We start from the raw sequence: 19,436 nt of genomic DNA, 5'->3' as shown, positions 1-19,436 counted from the left end.
AAATAAATCTGAAGTGTGTGTACGTGGAGTGGTGGGGATTCAGAATTCCAGACAACACAAGTTCACAGATGTATAAACATAACATGTTGGGCAGTTATGCAAATAGCATTGTACTTTGCAGCAGAACATAACGAGGATTACCAAAGACACTGCCCTAGTATTAATGGTTCTTAAGTTTGCTGCATATAATGAATCATCTGAGAATCAGCTGAAGATCCTGTTACTAGCACACAACTCTATCAAAAAACAAAAACAAAACAAAACAAACAAAAAAAAACCCCACAGCCTTTCATGACAAAACTCAGGCATTGATGACTCCCTGTGCCATCACTATTGAGAACACTGTTATAAGTAACCATACGAACCATACTATCAAATGATACTGAAATGCAGATTCACGAGAGGAGGGGCTAAGAAGAAAAATATAATTTTCCAAAGAATACAGGCATTCTCCATATAAAGACATTCCTTTGCCGACTCATTCAAATATCACCATTTTTTCCAATTAGTATTATCCCTCTGATCACAACATTAAACCCATAATGTGCTTTTTCCTGGACCACTGAAATATTTTCCCAAATTAACCTGTATCTATCATCTTTTTAGATGTTCTTGCATACTTACTCTTGCTTTCTCTAACCATTATCATGTTTCATCTCCATTCAAACTTTAAGCTGCTTCTGTATCCTAAGGCATTTCTGATCTGTCCACACTTACCCTATTAATTTTGTTTAACAGACATGAACATTGTATTGACCATAGAAGGTCTTGAACACAACGTATTCATACACTTTAGAATATTCATTAATTTCATGTATTAATGAAGGATTTGGACTATGTGAGAGCCTATATCCTACAGGCTCTCACATAGTCCACATAATCAATAGTTTTTTTTTTTTCTCTAATGGCAATGGTTATGAACCACAAATAGTAGAATGCCTGTAAACACTGGGAAATAACAGAAGGGAAGGTAAGAAAAGACTCAAAAGTCAAAACAAGTGAGATAGAAACAGAAAAACAGTTATATGTCAGCTATTTGTGTATTGATCAACACTTGCTTCTACAAAAGCATGATTTTGCATTGAAGGGATTATTAATTGTCTAGCCTATTTTATAATTACCAGGGTCAGCGGAGATAGCTTTATAAAAATAGATACATAAACAGTATTAACTGTTGGTAGAATTTTAGAAAATAAACAAGCACACCTGAGTTCAAGAGAAGTGGTTCCCAGTTTCGTGTCCACATGGGGAGAAATAAATTAGTTTCCTAATATCCTGAAGTGATTTGTTCAAGACTGAACCCAATTAATTACAAGACTCAAAGAAGAATATGGGACTATTGCCTGGAGTTAACTTCTTGATATAAACACTGGGATACTTTTTGATTATAAAATAAAATTATAGCCAATTCTAATCCTAAATAATTCTGGCCAAATAGATTTTACATGTGATATTTATGACTCCTGTACTCTATTCTGTAAGACTTCCCCAAAGACTCATTAAATCTGTTTTATGTGTATTTTTCCCAGTCTTGCACTTTCATTAACTGGGAGAAAATAAAACCCACTTTCAATGCCACCAGACCCATGCCAGAGCCCTTGTTTGGCTGGTGTCTTCCTAATGAATTATATGTATTATAAACAAGCACTACATGCCAACTCAAGGCTTTCATTAATTTTTCATTAATGAAATGCACCACTTAGCTTGTTTGACATTTAAGCAGGCCACATAAATTTAAAATAGAGGTCACTATGTAAAAAGCATTTGCAAATGTCACTAAAGGAACATGCTAGCAGCTGCTTCACCTCTTAACTTCAAATCCTGCCCCAAATCATGTTCAAATTTACCACCATCAGATTAATACAACACAGAACAAGCAAAGGATACTGTAATTAGTTGCTAAGGGCTGATGTGAAATTTGGTTGTCTATGTTACATTTAAAGAACATTGTTTCTTCTTAATAGTTTGAATTTTATTTTGGGTAACAAATGGATCAACTGTCAGTGTGTGCCATGAAGCCACTTCTCCCAGAGTGTCTTAGTATAATGTTTCTAATGTATCTTTCAAGTTTCAAACAATTATGTGAATAAGGTAGCAGCAGAAAAATACGCCAAGGTATTGTGTTAAAATACTCTGAAAAGAGAATTACTAAATGTTTGTAAGAACTGAAAAGCCCAAAACGTACATACCAAACAATCCCTAGAAAGCTAAAAAATAAGGTTTGAGATAGAAGGCTTTGAAAAAGAATCCTCTTTCCCTTCATGTTTTATCAACCTGGAAATAATGCTCCCTTGAAAGACAGAAATTCAAAAGCCACTGAAGTCATACTAGACCAGCAGTTCTCAACCTGTGGGATGTGACCCCTTTGGGAGTTGAATGATCCTTTCAAAGGAGTCACCTAAGACCATCAAAAACCACAGATATTTACATGATGATTCACAATAGTACCAAAATTACAGTTATGTATTAACAATGATAATAATTGATGCTTGGGGTTCACCACAATATGAAGAACTGTATTAAAAGGTCACAGCATTAGGATGCATTGGAATCATTGCTCTAGATTCTTCTAGATGATGCATACTTGATCTTGGTTGCCTTCAGATAGAGCTTCATTTATACAGATCTTACGTTAGATATGATACAGCTCTTTTACCCCAGGCAAGGAAGAAACTACAGAAAATGACTTATTTTCTTTCTTAAAATAAATGTGGAGCTTGGGGTCTAATTCAGTGGTAGAGCATCTTCCTGGAATGTAGTAAGTCCCTTTTTGGTATCAAAATGCCTAACTGAATAAAAAGAAAACAAAAGCTTAAGTGATATTTTCATTTTATCTGTAGTGGTCAGGAGGACATGCACACCTGCATTTCTCAGACATTTATGATATTTACAGTCTGTGTCTTATATTGAGCTAACCGTAGATACAAAGCTGTATATTAGCCATTCCTAATCTCAGAGAGTTCACATTGGTAGTAGTAACAAGTGGGATCTGACCATGTTAGTGAGATCTTGTATGATAGAGGGAAAAAAATATCGTATTTCCATCCCGTTCCCTCATACTGTAAGATTAAACTAAATCCACTTCTTGTCATAAAGTAGCTGTTGGCTGTCACCTCTTTGAAAGGTTCTCAATTTAATCACATTTCAACAAATCCAAGACATTGGAAAAGTTGTTCCCAGATGTACTAGCACACTTCTTCATAAAATCTTTTAATAATAAATAAAGGAAATGACGATGACTAATCCTCATCTGAAAGGAGCAATACCCCTCTCATAATTCTATTGTGAGCTCTGTGGTTGAGCTGTACTCTTCATTTTTCTCATACTCTCATCATCAATCTTCCATCCTGGGAGTGTTTCTCTTTTCTCGTGATTCTCCAGGGATCCATTCTGCCTTCCTGCCCTCTTTCAATCTGTCACCATTCACATGGTGACTTGGAGTTTATTACCTCACCTCCACGCACTCTTCAGCAACACAACTGTGAAGAAATCTTCATTTCCCCAGTCTCTCCTTTCCTTTCCTCTTCAGGAGAAGAGCACAGAATGTGTTCTGTGTTTAGAGTACTTTTCGTCAGCATTTAGTGCAGCAGACCTGATGACAATTGCAATAAACCTGCCATGAAGCAATGAGAGGAGAGAATACAAAGTCAGGTGTGTACTGATGATACTACCAAGAGGGCTGTCATTTAAATACAATTTAAATACAGACCTTAAAGCTGGGTTTCATAAAGCCCTGGCCTTTCCCCTAAATTTCTCTGTACAGTCTACTATTTTTCTCATGACACAGTATACTACTGATGTATGTAGCTTGTCTTTTAACTTAGAGAAAGAAAAGACACACACACTCACACACACACACACACACACACACACACACACACACACACACAGGAGGAGAGAGAGAGAGAGAGAGAGAGAGAGAGAGAGAGAGAGAGAGAGAGAGAGAGAAGAGACTGAGTCAGATTCTAGGCTACCCGTGTTCTTCTCAATCACCTCTCTTCTTACCTAACAACTTATTGTTCTCATGTGAACTTTTGTTAAACAGGTCTTGCTCTTGATCCTTGTACTCATTGCCACAATGTCATCTATTTAAATAATAATCAAGGCCATCATCAAAAATATGATGGTATGTATTCCCCTATATGAGAATGATTGCCAGCAGTCTTTGATAAGCAGGCTACAATCTGTATAATCACGGAGGTTGGTTATAGATAAGTGACTAGAAATGATGAAAGGATCTCCCTGGGAAGGGGAAATAGAATAGATAGATATGAATGGCTGGGGGATCAAATGGGAAGGGAGGAAGAAGCTAAAATTAAGGGTCATTTGAGGGGTCTTATGGAAACATAATATAGTAGAAGCTCCTTAAAATTGACCTATATATGGAATAAATCTAAATGGAATCACTAAATAATGGGGAAGACAAAACCCCAACTTGGCATTTCTCTCCACTAAATGAAAGCCACAAAGTTGGGAATGGGTTTCATATAATTAAATTGTTAGCCAAAGGGGGCCCACGGAGGCCCCAAATAGCGCATACTATTGTCAAAGCTATTGGTTTCTCTCCACAAAACTGGTGGTAAGGCCGTATTGCTAAAGAAAACAACTATATAGCCATTTAACATGGAGACATTGAGCTGGTGCCTACTTTGAACCTTTACCCCTACTGACTAGTGTTCATAGTACAGAAAAGTACTGTGCATGCTACCAGAGGAGAAATGTAAGTACTAACTTGGTTACAAACCTTTTAGCCTATAGTGTTGTCCTGCCTGCAAAACACAAAAGTTGCACAAAAGTTGGAGGGGGGGGACAATCAACCAATATCAGATAGGACCTGAGACCCATTCCAGGAGTCAGGCAGAAACCTGGTGCAAGGGAAACGTCCATGAATCTGTAAGGATGATGCCAGCTAAGACTCCTAACAACAGGGGATACATAGCCAGAAGTGGCCATCTCCTATGACCAGATTGATAACTACCTCCACTGTCATCACAGAGCCTTCATCCAGTAATTGATGGATACAGATGCAGGGACCCACAGCCAAACATTAGGCCATATTCGGGGAATCTTGCTGAAGAGAAGGAGGAAGGATTGTATGAGTCAGAGGGGTCAAGGACATCACAAGAACACTCAAAGAAACAACTAACCTGGGCTCATAGGAGCTCACAGAGTCTGAACCAACAACAGGGAGCCTGCATGTGTCTGACCTATGCCCTCTACATATATGTGACAGTTGTGTAGCTTGATCTAATTGTGGGACTCCTAAAAATGGGAGCAAAGGTTCTCTCTAATGCTTTGGCTGGTCTTGGAAACATATTCTTCATACTGAATTGCCTTCCCAGCCTTAATACCAGGGGAAGTGCTTAGTCTTACCACAACTTGATATGCCATGCTTTGTTGGTGATACCTATGGGAAGCCTGTCCCTTTCTGAACAGAAACAGGAGGAGCAGATTGAAGGAAGTGAAGGGGAAGTTTGGGGGCGGGGGAGAAAGAGGATGGATAGAGGGGAAACTGTGGTCAGAATGTAAAATAAATAAGTAAATAGATAAATAAAAATTACTAATTAAAAAAAATAAAAGATCCATTGAGATGGAACCCATGCCCAACATAGCCTGGGTGGACTGGAACCTGAGACTAAATAGGTCAAGGGCATAGGGGAAAACCAAATACTACCATTCTACTAAAAGAACTTAGTAACAAAATGAATCCTAATGCCATTCTGCTATACTCAAAAGTCAGTATCTTGCTCAGACATCACCGAAGAGATGTCCTTCTGCAATTGATGGGAGAAAATACAAAGACCCCCAACAGGTCAAAGTGCAGAGAGTGAGGGAACTTGTAACACTTAGTTCTCAACAGGATATCTCCATTAAATTCCTCCCCTCAGGGCTCAGGAAGCTCTGAGGAAAAGGTGGAAAAATTGTAAAAGCAAGAGAGGACAGAAGACACCAAGGACACAAGATCTTCTAGACACAGCAGTGCTGATACATACATGAATCACAGACTTTGTGTTCAAGGGGACTGCACAGGGCTAAGCCAGATGGGGTTCCAGCTCTGAGAGGGAAACTGTTCACAAGCCCCCATCCCTAACCCAGAAGCTATCTCCAATTGATAACTGCTTGAGCTCATAAGTGCATTTACCATGTCATTCATACCCATAAGGCAACATTTCATGCCAGTCATCTCTGTTCTTCAGCTCTTAGGTTCTTCCTGTCACCTTTTCTGTGATACTCCTTGATGGAGGAGGTGTGATGAAAGGGGTGTCCTATTTAGGACTGAGAACTCAGTCTCTTGTCCTCAGTATTTTGATCAATTATATGTCTTTGCATTTACAACGTCCTACTATAAATACAAATGAGAGCAGCCCTGGTTTAAGGGTATAAATATAAATTTTTAGAAGGCAACTTGATGGCATGATCATGAAGCAAAATAACAATTGCAGGTTCAAACACTAGGACCTATGACCTTCTTGTCACAGGTTTTTTTTGTTTGTTTGTTTGTTTTTACCAAAATTACAAAACAAAGCATGAAATTACCCTTACGGACTAGGCCTCAAATATAATCACAAATCTTTGCACAGGATAGTCATGCCACCACTGTACAGTGGGCACATCATTCCTGGCAAGCTGATTTTGTAACATGTACTATTCAGTGCTGGGTAATATGACTGATGTCTTTTCTTCTTCTAGCAGCCTATAGAGAGTCTCCTGAACTGCATCAGTGGTCAACAGGGTGAAAAGTTCCCCATTGTGTTTGAGATTGAGTTTTCAATATTTCGCAGGCAAAACATAGGCTACATTCAGCAATAGGGCCTTATCATTTAACTATGGTGGACTACTAGGGGTGACTGCAATAGCTTGGTCATTTTGAAGACCTTTTGGGCTCCTCTCACTAATAACTCTTAAGGAGGTATCCCATCTCTTTCTATCTTGCACCATAACTTGAATTTAATAACTCATGTCTTCTAGAAGTGGCACTGTCTGCCACAAAGGGGAATTTCATTCCAAATCTTTTGTTGTTGGTGGTGCTATTTTTAGAAATTATCTTATTCACTAATGGCTTCCCAAAAAGAATTTTTAGATATCCATGGCTTTACTTAAACTGCTCACTATCTCTCTTCTCCCTCATTTGTCAGCCCACACCCCTGCTTAATTCTTTAATCCTCGGTATCACCCCCTCTTCTTTTATATCAATGCATTCTACTCTGCCTCCAATTATATGTTTTAACTGAGTTGTAACATAGAAGGCTTCCATATGCCTTTTCATACATTCTTTTGAGTAATTCCTCCCTTTTGCATTCACTCCTATTTCTCTAAGTACTCCCATGCAACTCCTTTCTTAAGCCTTCCCCCCATACTATTGCGGGGCATTTACTGACCAACCCCACAGTTCCCCAGAGTTTTCTTGAGTGCAAGCAGCAGGAATATTAGATAGAAGGATTTAAATTGTGGAGATAAACAGATAGAAAATAAAGGATAGCCTTGAGAGGGACTGGAACCTATTCCAAGGAGCCCTGACTGTCTCTGCCCCAGGGTATTTATAGAGATGCCAAGGGGTGGAGCAAAAGACCTCCCCACAGCACAGCCAAGTGAAGACCATCTCAGACACCTGTACTCAGGTCTGTGGTCTTAATCATCCTCTCTATGCAGACCTGCTGGGTAAAGCCACGAGGAACCTGAAAACGGGCTCCCACAAACTATCCCCTTCTACTCTCATTACCTAGAATTTACCACCTTTCCCTGAACCTGTCTCCTGTCCCCAAAGCTTCTTCCTAATTTCTTGCTTCCACTTGTGCTCTAAGTTAAATGCACAAAGGGCAAATTTTGAAGCTGGGATCTGTGTATGAAAAAAATCTGTCTATACAGGACTGAGTTACTTTACTCAAAATACCATTCCCAGTTTAGTCAATCTACCTGCAAATTTCATGACTTCAGTTTTCTTTACAATTGAGTCAAGAAAAGCACGATGTTTGTATACCCCATTTTTCTTGTCTGTCTATTGATAAACAACCAGGTTGATTCAATTGCATATCCATTGTGAAGAGTGGAAATGAACATGGATGTGTAAGTGGCTCTGTAGTAGGATATGAAGTCCCTTGGGTATATGCTCAGAAGTGGTATATCTGAGTCATAAGGCAGTTCTATTTCTAGTGTTTAAGAAACCTCCAGGCTGATTTCAAATGGAATTAATACACATTTTTTCAGTAATAATCATCAGTATAATTTTCTCAATTCTCCAATAAAAGGACAAAAAGTAGGATCTATCATAAAGGTAACCAACCACACTACTCTTGGGCACCTAGATGGTAATACATGGGAAGTCCTATGTGGTTGTCATTAATGGAGAACCATTATCTATCATGGTGAGGTATTCTATTTACTAGAAGGAAAACAAATTTACCAATGGGGCTGAAGTCAATCAGAATATTGGAGCTAAATAGGCAACACATTAATTTTTATAAAGAATCTTTCCAATGAGACATAAAGGCGGTTGGCTACGAATATTTCACTTTAAGGAAGCACTCTAACATAGAATTTATTAAAATTCAACTCATTTCTTAATTAAGTCACATCAGTAAAATATATGCAAATTTATGGGCTTTCAATGAGTTTGGCAGTAGAGGTCTGATACATCATTTATATAAGCAACAGGGTTGTGGACACACTTTCTCATCTCAGTCTGATCGTTGTACAGAATGACTTTAGATGAAAGTCTTGGCCTTTTGAGGTAATATAAATGAAGTGTGGCAGCAGAACGGGAAAGTAAGGCAAGCCAACCCTTGGACAGGAATATCTGGAACAAACTCAGTGTGGCTGTCAGAGAGTTCTTTAGATGTTTATTTAATAAAAATGAGTAATTCGTCTTGAACAAATCTATGAATGACATTTTGAGAATCTACATGCAAAAGAGAAATTATTATAACAACAATCAAATCTCTTTTATGCTTGACTTTTTCACACATGATCTTTGATAGACACTTTATATATATATATATATATATATATATATATATATATATATATATATATGATCATGTGGGTCTCATTGTGGAGCATTTAAAATGCTATGCTTAACCTATGTCTCTCCTTATAGGCAGAGAAGGTATGTCCAAATTCTCTTATGATGATAAAGAAAGAGAAAGAAAGCCTAAGTGGTAAGAGTGGAGGGAGTCATGGTAAAATGGTATGGATTATTTCTAAGAAGAAACCAGAAGTAAATTCTGTCAACCACAAAGGGACTTGGATTGTAGCTGCCACAGAAGATATAGGACTTCCACAAAGAAAAGTAAATAGAAGGGTTTGGATTTTGATGTATATTTCCTGTGGGTAAGCACAAGTGAGAAGAGGAAGCCAGGTTACAAAATGATGGCAGCTGGGAGGTGGTGGCGGCACACGCCTTTAATCCCAGCACTCCGGAGGCAAAGCCAGGCGGATCTCTGTGAGTTTAAGGCCAACCTGGTCTCCAGAGTGAGATCCAGGACAGGCAACAAAACTACATGGAGAAACTCTGTCTCAAAAAATAAATAAATAAATAAATACATACATACATACATACATACATACATACATACATAAATAATGGCGTTAGTCCTGACTTGGCTAGGCATTGCTGATTTCATGCAAAGGCAGAGTTGATAAAGCTCTCTCACCTAACAGAAGGATGCATCAGTGTCCTGACTCACACTGTTTATATGATAGTGATTTCTATAATATCTACCTGAATGCTGTATAGCAATTTCTGCCCAATTAGAAGATTCCCTCCTGGAAGGAAGAAGGAAACAGAAAGTAAATAAATCTCACAAAACTTGGAAAACTGGAATGTCTAAGATTCACAAGGCCCCTTCCTAAATTTAAATAATCATTTGTAATTCCTGGGGAAAGGGGACTCTCCAACTTGTGGAAATTCATGAAGCCATGCTTGGTGTGCCATAGATATGGCTCCTACAAGTGAGTCATCACCTAGGTAGAGATGGGCATTTGGTGATTTGTTTTTGAGTCTCTCATCCTTCTGCAAGTTAAGTCCTCATCCCCTGTAAATAAGTGAGTAAACTTAGGGGTTCACCAACCTGGACTTCGGTGGCATCGTTGTGTTACTTCACACTGTCATTGCCTCTCTCTCTGTGGTAAGTAGATGGTTATTCACACCTTTCCAGGAAAAGCCCCACAGTGCTACATAAACTGGGTCAAGATCCATGGCTGGGAGGTCATAGGCACTGGAGTAAACCAATTGCATTTGTTTTCCTAAATGGATGTGCAGTCAAAGTGTACCTTAAATATTTATGTTTGTATGCATAGACTAGTACAATGATCAACCTTCCTCACAGAAACTTCTCTTTTTAGTGAACAGCAGTGAAAATAGAGACATATGACTCGTTAAACGGACACTCATAGCAGTGCCAAGGCTTGAAGAACTCCATAGAGGGGAGAGAAATGTAACAGTGGGAAGATAAAAAGAGAAGCCATGAAGCTGTTTAATGGGTATGTTGTGGCTGCAGCATTCCTGAACTCAGAGTACTGCACAAGAAAGAGGCACTGAACAATCAGTCATAGACAGGAGGGAGGTTCATGGGTCCCTACCTTGTCCAAAGTTGCCAGTCAGAGTGCAGGCTTCTGGGAGGAAAAAAGTCATTGTCTTTAGTGATGTAACCATTGCTGGTTTACTCATATTTCATGGGATAGCTTACCACTCGTATCCATGCCAGTAGTTCTCGTTGTGCCAACTATTTCTCAAAGCAAAACAAAACAAAATAAAACAAAAATTTGTAAGAGTTGGATGGAAATTTTGTCAGATAGAAAAGATAAAGTTGGTGTTTTTGCAAATAGCATATATATCAACATTATTATTTTACATATTACTGTGACCTTAGTGACTAAAAATACCCCAGAAATTTATTTTCCTACAATTCAATTGACAATATTGACAAAGTCCAGTTGTCCCTAGTGTTCTTTGCCATCAGTGTTTTGAGGGAGATTGAGTTCCTTGGCAGAAGCTGAACGAGCAAAAAATCTGAGTGTCCTCAGATTCCAGGAATTAGAATATAGACCTATGGCACAAAACTTGTAGAAGTAACCAACAAACATCTTATTTGACTTAAGACTCAATCCACAAGGTGGAACCCATAACCAACATTGCTTGGTGATCAAGAAACAGAGACTGAATAGCCCAAGACATAGTGTAAAACAAAATAATATTGGTCTTTTAAAAAGTGGCAAAATGACTCCTTATGACACTCTGCTATACTCAGAGATCAGGGCCTTGCTCAGGCATCATCAGAGAAGCTTTCTGCTGCAAATGAGACAAATAGAGACACAGCCACATATTATAAAAGGAGAGAGGAGACATAGAGAGAGAGAAAGAGAGGGACAGAGAAAGGGAGGGGGAGAGAGAGAGGAGAGAGAGACAGAGAGAGAGAGAGAGAGAGAGAGAGAGAGAGAGAGAGAGAGAGAGAGAGAGAGAGAGAGAGACTTTGGAACACAGAACTCTAAGTAAGATGGCTCCATCAAATCCCTTCCTTCAGAGCTTAGAGGACCCCATGGAAGAGGAGGCAGAAAGTGTAATAGCCAGCAGGGACGGAGGACACCAGGAGAACAAGGCTCCTCTAAATCAACTGACCATAGCTCATATGAACTCACAGAGACTGAAGCAGCATGCACATGGCCTGTATAGGTCTGCTTCCAGCCTTCTGCATAAATATCATAGCTTTCAGTTTAGTTCTTTAATGGGACTCCTGTGTGTGTGTGTGTGTGAATGAGTGAGTCTCTGATTCTAGTGCCTTTTTTAGACTCTTTACCTTTTGTTGATTTTACTTGTCTAACTTCATTGTGATTTTTTTATTTTATTTTTTACTTTGTTAGGTTTGTTGTTATTTCTTAGAAGTCTGCTCTTTTCTAATGAGAGACAGAAAGGGAATTGATCTGAATGGGAGAGGAGGTGGGGAGGAACTAGAAAGAGCAGAGTGAGGGGAAACTGCAATTGGGATATATTGAATGAGAAAAGAATCTATTTTCAATAAAGGAGGACAAGAATTTAGAACTAAGCTCCAAAAAACTTTTCAACATGTTACATGTATTTTCCTATAAATTAGAAATATAGCCATTGAACTTTTTAAATTTTATCACAGTTGTATTAATTAAGTGATAGTTTTATCATGTTTACCCTTAATTTTCCAGTTTTACTTCTTCAATCAAGTATACATTTGACAAAAAAAATCACTATTTTCTGTTAGTACAATGCTAGATGCTTATTTGGGAAATATCCATATTATATATGGGCGGCAATTGGAAATCATGAAACTAGTATGCATTATATACTGTGTGCTTTTTTTTTTCTGGCACAGGCCTCTGAACCCTGAAAGTTGATGGTTTAGAAAGGTGAAGGACTTATAGCAAGGATGGCTAATTCCTTTATTGCAGTTTTATCCAACAAAAGCCATCAATTGTTCTATCCACCTCTAATTTATCCTAGATCCAGAGCTGGCAGACCCACACTATTATGAGCTCACTGATCATGTGTAAGAGGAAAGGAAAGAGCAGACTTGCAGAGTGACTCTAAAACTTGATACCTGATTTTCTAAAATACATAGTTTTTTTTATTTCGTTTTAAGACAGAGTCTAACTTTATAGTTTAGACTGGCTTCCAATTTGTGATTTTTCTGTCTTCACCATAAAAGGGATAAGAATATTGTCACACCTGGTCTCAGAACTGTTTCTTGGAAGCTGCACAAGTATCACATCCTCTTTGCTTCCACTTTATTAAGTAATGTGTCCAATGGAGAAGTCAATAAGGGAATTGGATTAGCTTACCTATGGAGAGTAGTCCAGGGATTACTCCACTGAGTGACACATACTACAAATATTTTGAAAATAACTCATTGAACCATATATACACCACTCAGCTATTCTTTTATATTGTATATAAATTGGAGATACTAATTTGCCACAAACAACCCTGCTGACATATTTTTGCTCTTAAAAGTGTAATTTCACACAAAGCCTTGACTCATAAAAATTAGGCCATTAACTAAGGAGCAGCCCTTGGTAGGTTACAGTCATGATGATGGAAGCTGTAATTAAAGAAATAATAATTCAGGTTGATGTTACACGGGTAGAAATCTATTTCTCTTGGATACCAGCTTACTGCAGATCAATAAATGTTCACCAGGCACATGGGAGTGTACATTGCAGAGATGCATTAAACTTCTAAACATTGGAAACATCACAGCAGGGTTGCTTAATGGAGTAGCTTTCTCTAAGTCTCTACCCTGTAGCGCAGCAGGTAAAGTTAGACCAGCTAAGAATTAAGTAGAATAAATTGCAAAATACACTATTAAACTCCACTGACCGTAAGTTTCTGGTTAAAAAAAGACAAATTAAGCTAAATGTTCTTTAACTCAAAGATGGTAATTCTTAGCAAAGTAGCTGTTTCATTTCTGACACTGAATTAATTCTCTGTGCAGAAAAGCACGCTGGGTCTTTAAAAGGAATAAGTAAATTGAAACATCTTCAGTTTATGTTTCTGTACAGTACCATTATGTAGTAGAAATGGAATTAATTATGAAACAACTTATTTATCAATAGAAAATGTACTTATAGGTTTAATTAATTTTAGAACATTTCTAAACATTAACTTAAGACAGGCTCCCATATACTACTCTTATAAGGTGGTAGAACTGTGGGGAAAAAAAACAGGTTCTTAGGGGAAGATATAAGGGCTGATGGAGTTGAGCTCAATTTGCAGTTACTGTGGTATGTGCTGGCTGAAACTAATGAGATATTCAGTCCCAATAAGAATAGCATAAATTGTATGACAATGAATCGCATCCTTTTCTTCTACTATAGTACAGCTAGACAAAAACAGCTGGAATATAATGCATCATTCTGAATGTGAATTCAGTGACATAATATTATAATATTGTATGAGATCCAGAAGAAAGAAAGAAATGAAAGATGATTCAAAGCCATATTTAGTCCCTGAGAAAACAAGTGATGAGAACATACACGAAGGGAGGAGTATGTCAACAGGGAAATAGTATATTTGCATATAGAATGAAGATGTGATTTCTGATAAAGTATTTTTCACCTGCAAGGAAAAGACAAATTCATTATATCCTATGTGATTTCATAGGCAAAATAAAGACCGAGGTAGTGGCTACAGAGAAACAGATTTGGACATTTGTGTTAAACCAGAGGAATATTTAGCAATTAAATAAATCTGAAATAAGAGAAATCAACACCTGTTTTATAATAGCTGTGTTAGAATGAGAAAGTAACCTCTCTCATCTTCTGACATGTGCAGAAAAACAAACTAGTTCTTTAGCTAAAACATTGAACTAAAATGGCCTTGATAGCCTTTTCCAGTAATTAGTGTCATGAATCTAGGTGAAGGTATTTTAGTAGCTCTTACATCCCACAAAATAACAACAGGAAGAAAAATCTGGAGGCAGAGGGCCTTCACTAGGGACAGCAAAGGGAGGTCATGGCAGCAAAATGACTCAGGCTTGAGTTTGTAGTTCAGTCAAGCTCCTCAGGGATTTCCACTTAACATGTGCTCCTAGGAAGGAGGAAATGCTCCTGCTGAATTAAAGGCCAACAGTCAGAAAGTTTAAAAGACATGGTGGTTTGAATGAGAATGGCCCACACAGGCTCATAGATTTGAGTGCTTAGTCAACAGGGAGTGGCACTATTTGAAAAGATTAGGAGGTGTGGCCTTGTTGGAAGAAGTGTGTCACTGGGGTAGGCTTTGAGGTTTTCAAAAGCCCATGCCAGGCCCAGTGGCTCTCTCTTTTCCCGATGCCTCTGCATTCAGATGTAGAACTCTCAGCTACTTCTCCAGCACCATGCCATCCTGTATGCAGCCATGTATCCTGCCATGATGGTAATTGACTAAACTTCTGAAACTGTAATCGAGCCCCAATTAAATGCTTTCTTTTATAAGCATTTCCGTGGTCATGGTGTCTCTTCACAGCAATAGACTACTGACTAAAACAGAAGTCTTCATCAAAGTTTTGAGCTTTTAGCTTATTGTGACATAGTACAATTGTTCTGTCTTAGTTAATTCTCAAATTACTACAAGGAAAATCATACTAGAGATGATAAACAACCGTTGTGCACTTACAAATTTGCTTTCAAATGTAGTCTAATGGAATATAGACCTGTACAATGTTGGAAAGACTGGTTATAGAAAAGGAAGCCCACAAGATAATTGTGCTTTATATGTCCTTAGCACCATTATTAGTCTCCGTATATCGTAGTAATTTGCTTTTTGTGTATCTTGCTTTAGATGATCTGATATGGTTTTACTTGATTCTGAATTTGTAGTCTTTCCCTGCTTGTACCTCCACCAGACTGGATGCCTGAGTCATCTATCTTCAGATGTGCTTGATGTCCTCACATCTCCAGTTTAACATCTGCTTTCCTCTGTTCTTGCCTATACCCTTTCATTCTCAGCTCCACTTTCATATCACATGTTCTGTGACTTCTGCCATGACTCTCCCTTAAGCCTCTTTTTTCCTCTCTAATAGGACCCTTTCTATTTGCAGAATGTCTGTATCCACTCAATCTCACATAAACAATACAACACACGTGTGTGTGTGTGTGTGTGTGTGTGTGTGTGTGTGTGTGTATGTGTAAGTTAGGAAACATAGCACTTTATAATTTAATTAAGTATCAAAATTTATAAGAGAATGATGATTGAAGGATCTAACTCAAAGGAATATAGCATGAAATTCAGCGAGCACATAGTAATGAAAAGAGTTAGCCATCGTGTCTTCTTATTAATTGTTTAGTTGAGTAAAATATAGGAAGAAAAAAAGGGATGAACTTGGAGGGGTACAGATGTTGGATACAAAGAATGCTAAGTGCAGATAAAATCCACCAAACATCATGAAATTAGAATGGTTACAGTAAAACTCTTATTACAGTTTTTTCTTAAAAAACTAAAAGCTTATTGATTCCTTTATGGTAATGACTTCAGACTTATTGGTATTTATTCACAATCAAGATTTTAGAGACATAGCCTTGATTTTCAAATTCCCAGATTTCTTGGGAAAGATACTTAGGCTTTCTGGTTCTCAATATTGTCACTTATAAAATCAAGATATTTTGAATCTGGAAAAGTACAATGTAAATGAATCTAGGCATAATCAGAACATTTCTATAAAGATTCCAAACTGTACTATGGCTGTAACTGCAAACTCGATACTGACCAGAAATTCCTCCTGGTAATCACATATAATATTATTATTGCAAACCTTTCAGTGGAATGTCCACAGGGGTAAGGAGAATTTGCTTAATGGTAAAATTGTCAGTTGGAATCTAACAATGACATTTCAAATGGCAAATTAGGCGTTTTCAAGAAACGTGTTTGACTTCTCTGCCGTTAACATTGGAACCACTTTCCAAAGTTAGCCCATGTAAACAATTGAACTCATTGAATATTCAGTTAGGTCTCTTTATTCCTGAAATATTCTATGTCATTCATTTCTCCTTTAAAAATGTCACTGTAAAAATGAACCAGAAAGTCTAACTTCAGATTTAAATTTGATATCTAATTAAAGTAGGTCAATTTTACTCAAATTGGGGGTATTTTAGATGTTTTATCATTAATTGAAGAAGGTCTAGGATGACAGAACATCCTTCTCAGTAATAAAGTGAAGTGTGTGAAAATTGTCAATACCTGGTACTACCTCATTCACATTCAACTCATAATTGGATTACATGTATCTACAGTCATAGAAACTTCTGCTTCTCTAATGTTAAACTGATCATAATGCAGTGTTTATAATCTGCTAAATATTTCCCTTAGAAGGTTTAGCAGAGGCCAGTCTAAGTTCAGGAACATTTCCTAAAAGCTTCTACAGCATATTTTTTTAAAGCAGCAGATAAACTTTTCTGATGAACTTATCTTTCTGAAAGAATGTTTCTCAGACCAAATTACTGCCCTAAAATGGATATGCCCTCTTTCATGTAAAGAAGGAATTGTCAATTCCCTTTCACAAACAAACAAACACAAAAAAATAAACACTTAAGAGTACGTACGGTATCCACCAGTCCTAAATGCAATGTGAAAGTAAAGCATCTTGCCCATCTGCAATTTTTTTTCACATAAGAAAGCTGATCTTGCATTAACTTTCTGTCTGTTTCCCAGCATTTAAACTACTACTTTATGCTCAGACACACACTGTCCTATTTAAGGTTACTATTGCTGTAATGAAACACCATGACCAAAAGTAACTCAGGAAGGAAAGGATTTATTTGGCTTATGCTTCCAAATCACTGTTCATCATCAAAGGAAGTCAGGACAGGAACTCAAGCAGGATAATGGCCTGAAGGCAGGAGCTGATGCAGAGGTCATGGAGGGGTGCTTATTGGCTTGCTCCCTCTAGTTTGATCAGCCTGCATTCTTATAGAACCCAGGACCACCAGCCCAGAGATGTCACCACTCACAATGGACTGGATCATCCCCCATAAATCACTAATTAAGAAAATGGATCTTATGAAGGCATGTTTTCCAATGGAGGTTCCTTCCTTTCATATGGTTCTAGCCTGTGTCTAGTGGACATAAAACTAACCAGCACTCATACCTACATATGTAGATGATTTTGCTATGTGTGCTTGAAGTGACAACCATTATCAGTCTTTTTTCTCTCCAATTTTGATACATTAACTCTCAATAAGATACTAGGAGCTAAACTGAGGCTCCAGTCATTTATTCTCTTCTCTCCAGCCATCATAATCCTGGTTTACACTAACATCTGAAACTTGATTTATTGTTATCTAATCAAAGACCTGCCAAGCATTTGAAAACCAGAAAATAAATATTTTAGGTTTGGGGAATCCAATAGTCCCTATCAAAACTACTCAACTCTGCCATTTTATCAAAAAATACCTATAGATTATGCATAAGCAACATGCACTGAAGCATTTTCACAAAAACCAATTTAAAAAGTGAAACAGAAAGCCAAATTTAATCCATATGACATAGTTTGCTGATGCCAGGTGTACCAGAGAGGAGAGGAGAGGAGAGGAGAGGAGAGGAGAGGAGAGGAGAGGAGAGGAGAGGAGAGGGGAGGGGAGGGGAGGGGAGGGGAGGGGAGGGAAAGGAGAGGAGAGAGGGAAGGAAGGGGAGGGAAAAAAAAGGAGAGAGGAGAGAGAGAGAGAGAGAGAGAGAGAGAGAGAGAGAGAGAGAGAGAGAGGGAGGGAGAGAGAGAGAGAGAGAGAGAGAGAGAGAGAGAGAGAGAGAGAGAGAGAGATATCCTGCAATGTACATCAAGCACTTGGGCACTCATGAATTAATTTCCCCTGGAAATCTACTTAGCAAAAAATTACATGAGGTTTGTCTCTTTTGTCTACTGGCATTTTCTGTAATATCTAAAACCAGAGACACAATCCTCATTGAAATACATTAATAATTTTAAGTAATAAAAATAAATATCTACCAATCCCATAATTAGTGGACAGATTGCAAATAATGTTTGGACCTTATTGGCAGTATTAATCCACAGAGGTAAAATAATCACAGACACAGAGTCACACAAACACATTGGCAACATTTTTCTTTCTTGTAGCTAGAAAAAAAGACTCAAGATTTGTTGATTCTGATAATATTCTCTGAATATTAGGAGCAGCTATATATTGCTAATTTCTCCATAGACTGAGACCCATGTGGAATCATCCTATGAACACAGAACTTTCCACATAGCATGGACACAGATTCCTCCACATACCATTAATACAGAATCCTGAACATTCCATAGACACATGACCTTCCATTCTCCACAGAAACAGAACCTTCCACATTCACAAAACCAGAACATTACATATCACACAAACACAGAACCCACCACATTCCTTGGTTACAAAAGAGCCCATATTCACAGCATAGAGCTTTCCACCAAATTATTTGGAATATTCTATTGCTACATATTGTCTTCTGTTGAAACTATAAACTTAATCTCAAATAATGCTTAACTACTTGGCTGTTTAGTAAGAGCCTATGCAAGGAAGGCTACATATACATTCAGTTACTCTTTTAAAAGTTGAAGTTGGAGGAGAAAACCATAATTCTTGGCTGACAGGAACCATCCACTACTTCCCTCACTCACATCCAAATCTCAATCAGAAATACATTTCTCCTCCTCCACTTCATCTTTCAATAGGCTCTACTGATTGTTATATATTAATCACATACCTGAACTACAGTCCTGTTCAATTTCCATACCCCTCATCTGTATGTATATTATGTGCTTAATTAGGGGAGAAATAAGTTTAAAACAACATAGAGACTACACAGTTTTCATATTATTCCTCCAGGTGAAATGTGATATTTTATTTTGTGTGTGTGTGTGTGTGTGTGTGTGTGTGTGTGTGTGTGTGCATGTACATTGTACATGTGAGTATTGGATGCATGCAGCTATACACTCATATGCAGGAACCAG

This window comes from Peromyscus eremicus, chromosome 14 (assembly GCF_949786415.1).
Source record: "Peromyscus eremicus chromosome 14, PerEre_H2_v1, whole genome shotgun sequence".
In the NCBI taxonomy this organism is placed as follows: domain Eukaryota; kingdom Metazoa; phylum Chordata; class Mammalia; order Rodentia; family Cricetidae; genus Peromyscus; species Peromyscus eremicus.
This window is presented reverse-complemented; position numbering follows the sequence as displayed.